Raw genomic sequence first — 8,914 nt, forward strand, 5'->3', positions numbered from 1 at the left:
CTCAATTTCTCTATCAAAGGTGAGAACTGAGGAGTTCTGTGCCATGCAAGAGTCCCTGAGCACTGGGTAAGTGACAAGGATGATCCGGGAGCTGGGGCAGCAGCACTGCAATTGTCTGCAGTCTCATGGAGAGGTGTTGGAGGGTTTTGGACAGCTCTGCCAAAAACCCAGCACTGCTAGGAGGAGAGAGTCCTTTTTATTTCTGATAGTTGGGAATATTGGTGAAATTGCAGAATGCGTGTAAGCATGACCAGAGGTTGCCCTGCTGGTCATGTCGCACTAAAAGGAAAATATCATCGTTCAGGCTGAAGTAATTCAGGAGTATACTTTAATATTTAAGCAACAAATCATTTCTGACACTTTCTTTCAGATTCATTTCCCACGCTTTTAACCCTTTGACTATAAACTATCAGTTTAAAAGATATACTAGACTGATACACCTGAAATCACTGTGACTCATAAAAGGAAGGCAAAGATTTAGGTCCATCTGCAGTTTCCACTGAAGATATGCATGTGCAGATACAGGTCTTTTAAGCCTCCCATTTCTGTATGGTTTAAAAATTGCTCAACACAGTACTTGATTCTCAAGCTGGGAGATCTGCAAGAACATTGTGTGCAGTCACTGCCCAATACAGGGCCACAAACAGGTATGTCACGTGCTGTGGGAGAGAAACCATTATCGATTCAAAGATAGCAGTCATGCAAAGCAAACTGGTGTAGTGCTTATTTAGTTTGTGTGTGTGTACAGCTAAAAAGAAAAATCCCACAAAGCCAAACAGGAGTATATTTCTTCTCCTGAGTACATCGAAGACGTCTGAAATGCTCCAGTGCACGTGGAATCCATGTGTAATTCAGTCCTGTTCAGTTCAGCTGAGCCAAATGCAAATATTCCTACAAACACTGAAGCACTGCTGCCCTCTCCCTCTGCTTGTTGCCTTTATTTGCGTTTTCTTCCTCATAGTTGACCTCACTGTGGCCTCCATAAGAAAGCTGGATAAATAGTGGCCTCCCAGAAAAGTTCCTGCTAACTGGAAGCTCACCTCAACCTCACCAGTACCTAGGATGTTAAATATGTAAATAGACCACACAGAGAGGTTACACTGGTGGGAAAAGGGAGAAAGGGCGCTGCCTCTATGTTAGGTTGTGCAATGAGATATTGAATAATGAGTACATCTTTTGTGCTGCTTTGTGATTAGGTTGCTACAGCTTGTGTTCAGTCTCTGCTTAACAAACTTCAGACAAGATTAGTAGCTGAGCAATTACTTGGCAAATATCCAGCCCTGTAAGAGAAGTGAAGTGGCCAGTGGCATGAGGTGAAATCCGCAGTTCTGCTGGACTTTGTGAGGAAGAAGTTGTCAGGAAATAAGTCCTGAAATCCCCAGTGACCAGAGGTGAAATGGGCCACATGATCCAAGGGCAATTGCTGGGGACTTGTGCTATCTGAGGCAGACGAGGTGTGGTTTGGTCTCGAAAAAGATCTTATATAAGAAGATGAGTTGGGTGGCAGCGTAGCTATTACCAAAGCAGAAGAGGTCGTGCCTGCCTTCCATTTGGTTCAGGGTGGTGTTGCTTCACACAGCTGTGCAGGTCACCTGGGTGGCCTTTGCTTTTTACTCTGGGTATTGACAAAACCCTGCATCCAGTGAATAAACAGCCTTAAAGCTAGTGATCTAGGGGACTCTGCCAGAGCTGCTTCCTTACCCATGTGTTGTGTGGGAGCTTTCTAGCAGGAAGAAGCATCCCGAGGCCTCGGTGTTGTGACCTCAGCCCTCTCTACACGGCCTGCGCAGGGCCCTCAGCCAGGGCAGGGCCCGGCCCGGCCCGGCCTCACACAGCTTTCCAAAAACGGAGCTGGCCCCGAGCTTGCAAGCAAATGTTTCTCAAAATGAAAAAAAAAAGAAAGAACTCGTTGATGTTTAAGGTATTTATGAGGAAATGTCAGTCTCGGGAAAGGAGAGACCGGTTCCCAGGAAGGAACGCGGGGTTCAGCTGAGCCTGCCTCACCTCAGCACGAAGGAGAGGAGGAGCCGCGGTTCTCCAGCAGCGCGGCACGCAGAGGGCTCGGGGCCGCCTTACGGCCAGGGAATGGCGTGCGGGGAACGCAGGTGGACAGGAGCCGGCCGGCAGAGAGCGTAAGTCGGTCGTTTTTTAGTTTTAGTGCGTGGGTCCGGGACGGCCCTCTAGGGGCAGTGACGGGAGAAGAACGCTCTGGGCATCCCTGCGGAGCTCGGGCCTTGCCGGGCCTTTCTGGCCCTGCTACCGGTAGCCATTTCTGGCGTTGGAAATGGCAATGATCCGGAGAAAAGGATTTCACTTTAAAGTAATCCGCGTCTATATTTTCAAGTGGAACTTTTATCTCTGTTACCTATTTCGAAGGATGGTTGTGTTTGGAAATGAGTGCAATCTGCCTTATAAAAAGACATTTTACAAGGTTTAAACCTAACCAAAGCTTGTGAAAAGGAGGAGAGGGTATGGCTGGGGCGAGAGGACCCCAAAAGGTCAGCTTTTTATCCCGCTTCAGAGCTGCTTCCCCCACGCACACCTGCTGCCTTTCCTTCCCTGCCTGCACCGCCGTGGCCGGGGCTACGCTGCCATCTTGCGGCGGCCGCCTTCCCTGCGGTGACAGAACGCACGGCAGAAGGAAATAAAACATTAACGTAACACGTAAAAATAAAATAAACAAAACTGCGGGAAATGAGAAGTAAAAGTATCATAAAACAAAACACACACAAAAAAAAAAAAAAGCAAAAAAAAAAGTGAAGCAAGGCTGTGAAATTTCCTCATTTGCAGGAGATTTTTATTAGATGTAATTATTAGATGTAATCATTAATCCTTTACTATATATTACATATCTAATAAGATTGATCAGCTGGGATTTGAGCAGTGCTGCAGTGTCCTGTCCCTGCCCCTACCCCTGTCCCTCTCCGTATCCCTATTCCTATGTGAGTCAGTGCTCTGCAGGTTTGAGGGGGGGCTGGTTTTGGGTGCCTGTGTTGGCTGCAGATAGCCCTGCTTTGGTTCTGCTACTGGCAAACATGATGCCTTGCGGTCACTGCTACTTTGGGCCAGTAATGTTTTCTATATAGCTGATATGTTTGTGAAATGATTATAAAATTCCATATAGACTATAAGAACAAATAATTTAAGTGGAACTGTCTCTGTTATGTCCATGTTTTTATTACCTTTCTACCAAAGAATGCCTGTGACTCAGAAGACTGACTTTCTTACTAATTTCACATATTCAAATTAACTGTGTTGTGTGAGTCTCTGAGACTCACAGAATTAGGCCTTTGCTGACAGATGTAAAAATCACCACCGTTAATATGCCTGACTTTGGAGTTGAAGGCTGCTGAAAGTTGAGGATAATATTTATTTCTCCATTGTGAAATATGCAGTGACTCTCTTTTACAAATCTTGTAAACCTTGAGAATTCCAGCTTCTGGCTTCAGCTCTTGCTGGTTTCTGGGATGGTGCCACATCTCCAATGGGTGAACAAACCTTTTGCTGCCTGAGAAATCCTCACTGGGCTGTGCTCCTGAAAAATCCCAGCTCAGGGTGAACTCTAGGCCAGGAGGATGCAGCACAACCATCCTTAGGCAGCGCAAGCTCATGCTATTGCTCCTGTTTCCAGACTGCTTCACCCCAAATGTTCAGTGGGAGTCAGCCCTGTGCCTGACACCGATGACCAAGATATACTTGGTCACGTTGTAGTTTCCAGTGAGAGATCCGGCTGCTGCAAGGGAAGTTTAGATCTAAATAATGCTGACTGAAGTCCTGCAAAATTAAAAAGCAAACATTTCTCTCTCCTCCAGCCCTGCCTGGCTTTTCTTCCTGGTGTGCTGGGGATATGCTCACAGATGCCTTTTTGCTAAAAGCCAGATAATACTGAGTGCTGTCTGTGACTGAGTACAAGGCAGCAATTCAGGCGGATGTTTCTGTTGCTGCCATGAAGCACAAAAGCACAATTCAAGTGGAGCAGCCGAGTCTCAGAGATGAAATTGCAGCCCTTGTATTGTGCTGAGTACGGGGTCTTGTTTTGCTAATCTATTACAGCTCTGGAGCGCTTTCAGTTTTAAATACACAGAAAAGAAGATCTGGATGTAAATGCAGTGTGAGCAGGGTTACTCATGACAAAGAAATGCGATACAAAAAGGTAGCCAGGCAGAGGTTTATTTTGTATGGGAGAGTTGCATCCATTCCTGCATGCACAGAGGCAAACCTCCTATTTCTCTCAATCTTAATCTGAGTGTGGTGCTGCCTCCTCCGGTAGGGTTGATGCAAAGGTACACAGGGTTGTGTCTCACCCCTTAGTAATGCTGGATTGTCACTCTAAGAGGTGTGTATGTGTTAAGCTGTATTGCCACCCTCCTCTTTTTTTTTTTTTTTTTTTTTTTTTTTTTTTTTTTTTTGTTGAGGAATTTCTCGGCTTCCTAGGTGAGAAACAAGCATATTTTTTCGTTGTGTTTTCTCTTGTGATCAGATGCAAAACAGAGTAGGCACTATTGAGAAGATAGTAAAATTATGTGCAAAGTACTGAAGGATGGTCTCTGTTTCAAGGCTTTCATGCATTCCTTTCCTATGCCCTTACTTAGGAAAGATGCAAATGAGCTGTAGATTGGAAATCATTGTATGCTGCAAATAATGTTTTGCTCCCGATAAATTAATACCCTAACCTCCTCAGGGTGGTTTTGAAGGTTGTTCAAAGCACTGCTGGCATTGTTGAATTGCTTTTCTGTGACATTAATCTCCAATCCTGAAAGATTCTGAGTTTAAAAAAGAAAAAAGTGAGCAGTACTTTAAAGGCTCAAGAAGAAGTCTGTTTAGCTGGACCTTGCTCATGGTGAAGTCTTCAATCATAGAATGGCGTGGGTTGGAGGGGACTTTACAGACTGCCTAGTCCCAACCCTCTGCTATGGGTTTGTTGTCCCCCCACCAGCTCAGGCTGCCCAAGACCATCCAGCCTGGTCCTGAATACCTGCAGGGATGGGGCAGCCATAACCCCTCTGGGCAGCTGTGCCAGGACCTCACCACCTTCTGAGTAAAACATATCTTCATAACACTTAACCTAAATCTCCCCTCTTGTAGTTTAAAGTCATTCACCCTTGTCCTATCTCTGTCAGACCATGTGAATGTTGATCCCAGTCCTTGTAAGCTCCCTTCGAGCACTGGAAGGCCACAGTGATATCTCCTCAGAGCCTTCTCTTCTCCAAACTGAACAAGCCCACCTCCCTCAACTCGTGAGTATCTGTGAACACTTTATTTCTTAGACACACCCTCATCAAGAGCTATTATTTTGCACCAAAACATAGCTGCTCCAGTGTAGGGAATCAGCTGTGGGTGCTGACATGGACACAGCTTGCTCCATCTCTGCAGGCTGAGCAACATGGGGTGACTGCTGCTCTGCACATCTGGCAGGGCCAGACTGGGGCTGCCACACCTGGTGGGCTCAGTCAGGTTCAGACAGAAGCCGCGCTCCGTGCCTGGATCACAGCAGCCAGGATTTAGAGAGACCCTGTTTCTGAGGTGAAATGGAGACAATCTGCCATGAATAATCATTCTTCTGAGATTTCAGATGCATGTGAAGCCACAAAGCAGGGGCACAGTACTGCAGGTTTTATAGCTTCAACAGCACCTCAGGTCTCTTAAAAGCAGAAATGAATCAGACGGTCACAGAAGTGAGGGATTTTAGTTCTGTGTTCTTATTTTGATTTAACCCATCCTGCCTTATCAGTGCGGTTTGTTTTGCGACAATTCCTGTGGCAGATGAGATTCCCCCAGGACACATTTCCTCCTAATTTTGTTTGCAAATGCATACTTTTGCTCTAGCATCGCTTTTTGTTTCAAACTTCATTAATACCGTGAGGTGCTAACCCATACCAGACTGTGCTACTTGACTGTAAAAGGAAAAATTATTGCAGAGAAGATTAAAACACATCCTAGGTACAGCCTGAGGTAGCTGGGGCTAGTTTCTATTCAGAAGAGTAGACAGCATAGAGGAGGAACAGCTTTGAGAAAATGCAGGCCCTAATTCTCCTGTGCAGCACTGACCTGATGGCCTTGCTGGAGATATTCCTGCATTATAGCAGAGAAATCTGGGACTTTCTGAAGCAAAGTTGAGCTTCAAATTGTTTAGGTGTGGATGCTGTCTGTGCTTAATAAGTCTCAGCTCCTGAACTTTGTTACCTGCAGTGAAGATGCACAATGCCAGGCAACTGGTGTCTAAGTTTTTAAAAACTTTTAATAAATTTTGCATTGTCAGTTGGCATTTTAATAGGCTTTGGGCTGAAAGCTTGGACTGTAAAAGTGTACATTGAGGGGCTGATGGGTATAAATTGCAGAACGAAAGGCCTGTGAGGCTGGAAGATGCAGGAGAGACATTTCCATCGTCTATTCTGAGGAACTGGACTGTGAAATTAAGCATATGTTTTTGCAGCCCTGTTATTTTGCCTTTCATTTCTTGGAGCTCCATTGCTGTGGACATATTCAATTTATGAAGACACTCAAATAAATACAAAATCCTCAGTGACAAAGACAAAAAGCCAACAAGCAAACAAAAATGCTATAGGAAGGAGGTTAGAGAGCACGAAAATCTGGTATCGCTTTAGAAAAGCCCCCTCAAGAAATACAGATGTTATCCAAATGACATATAGAGTACTGCATCCTTTTCATCTTCAGGAAGGATAAATGTATGAAATATCCTCTTCTTAAATACAAGGCAGGAAATGTTCCTCAACACATGTCAAATCTCATAGCTCAGTGTAATCCTACATGTACAGTGTTAGATTGAGTTGTGCCCCATTTTCTCAAGTTGTTCTGAGATACTGGCTTAAAGATTCTCTCCTTCACTCTCTGTGGAGCTCTTTATCTCCTTCCTTGGCCGCAGACTTTCGTTGTTGCATGATGTAGGATCTGACAAAATTTTCCACGTGGGAAAAAGCATTGCTTTCACTGCACTCTACGAGCAGTGGAAGAGCTGGAAATGCAGCAGTGTGTTACCATTCCAGCCCCACTGCAAGGATGCTTATTGGACTGCAGCACTGCCTGCCTCCCATCCTTCCCATCAGCAGCCTTCCTGCCCCTCCACCTGCAGGTTGTCCCTAGGGTCCCTTCCAGGGTGACCCACAGGGTTGAGTGAGGAATAATAGGCTTAATTTGCTGCAGGAGAGTCTGGCTAGGATATTGCATATTGACAAGGACATCAAGGCACTTCCAAGTCTTGCAGGGCTCTGGTGTCAGCAATTGCCTTCAGTTATTCAAGACAAATGGGTCAGGCACCTTTCTGTAGTGCCATGGTTGCAGCTGAACTTGGTTTGGGTCAAGAGGATGGACTAGGTGAACTTCTGCACTCCTTTTAAGCTTTATTTCTTTTTCTCTATTTCCTTGATGATGAGAGGAGGGATTCTATCTTCATGAAGTTCCTGCTAGAAGCTACTGTGCATCCCAATATCAAAGTTACTACATCTTCTGTAATAAGGTACATGTCTGTAGCTTTCCCCTGCACACATGAGTTTCAAGTCTTTTCATTATTATCTCACTATATTAATGAGGAAACAATCTACTGTGTTTTTCTAATTATTCTATAAGCAAACAAAACAAAAATAATCTTGTTCTGCATTGCTTGTGACCCTTAGTTTTGATAACAGACAATCAAGATCCACAGTTCTAAGTGAAGGAAGGCAAGGGGATAGCATGGGCAGAAGATAAGTGGATAGAGATCAATAAGATACATCGCAGTTTGAAGAAGTCAGTCATGTATATTGAAGTAGTGTAATTGGGGTGTTTTTTGGCTGTTGGTGTCCACAGAAAGCTAAACATTGTCAGGATGGCCAAATTTCTGCCTTGCCCTGCCAAGGTTATACTGTACCTTCTCAAATACTTCAGATGAGCAAAATTTGCTATCCTCTCTAGGAAAACGTGCCCTGTACAGGCACTGAACTTTGGTTTAGTATTAACGTTGTATCAAAGTAAATGAGGTGTATAATAAACAGTGATGCGTGGAGGCTTTTCTGGTCATTACTCTCAGCTAGGAGAACAGTCTGCCTTACGCTACCTGACTGAAACCCTGATGGCTTACATAAACTTCCTGGCTGAAGGATGTGAAAAGAAAAAAAAGTCAAATTTCTGATTATGGCAAAGAGGTAAAATAGCCAGCACTTACACATTACAGGAGTAATTTCAATCACTCTTCTTCTACAAAATGAGCAGTCAAAAAGACAGTTGATGTATAATTAAATTAAAAAAAAATCCACAAAACCTCAGATTTCATGTTTCTTGTGAAACGGAACCTTGTGGCACTCACAGCAGAGGCACATGGGGGGGAATAAAGAAATTTTGACTTTTTTTTTATAATATCCCAATGCACAAGATGTTCTGCCCCATCTTGGAGATGAACCAAGTAGATTATAAAGAAAAGGCTCATTTACTCTGGATGGATGGCACTTTCTAAAATAAAATGTCATCAGATAGATTTTCTCTGACACAGAAGCTGCCTTGTAGACAAGGTCTTCAGGATGGATGAATCTGGAGCTCTAAGCCCGAGCAATTTGGCAGGTCTCCCAAGATGACCGGAATTGTGCGCATTGTGGCTATTTTCTCTGTGTTTTGTGTGTAGTGCAGCTGTGCTGCATGAGCATGTATGCAACATGAGTTTGCTCCTGGGGCCTGGTGGTCTTGGGGTCTGTTTGGGGCAATTTGCTGAAGATGTGGTCTTGTAGAGATAATGCTAAACTTCCAAACTCTGTGGAAGTTTGGGTAGTATTCTTGCAGCTGACCGTGACTGGTGGCACTGCAGGTCAGTGGAGGGCTCATCAAGAAAAGGCCAGAGCACTGGAAAAGGGTTAGTTGGGTGGCATTTATTGCAACTTTAGTTCTATTAATGACTAAGAGAAAAACTAACAACTCCTTTTTTTTTTTT

This window comes from Centrocercus urophasianus, unplaced genomic scaffold (genome assembly GCF_019232065.1).
Source record: "Centrocercus urophasianus isolate 14NV4802_14NV808 unplaced genomic scaffold, USGS_Curo_1.0 seq_13, whole genome shotgun sequence".
In the NCBI taxonomy this organism is placed as follows: domain Eukaryota; kingdom Metazoa; phylum Chordata; class Aves; order Galliformes; family Phasianidae; genus Centrocercus; species Centrocercus urophasianus.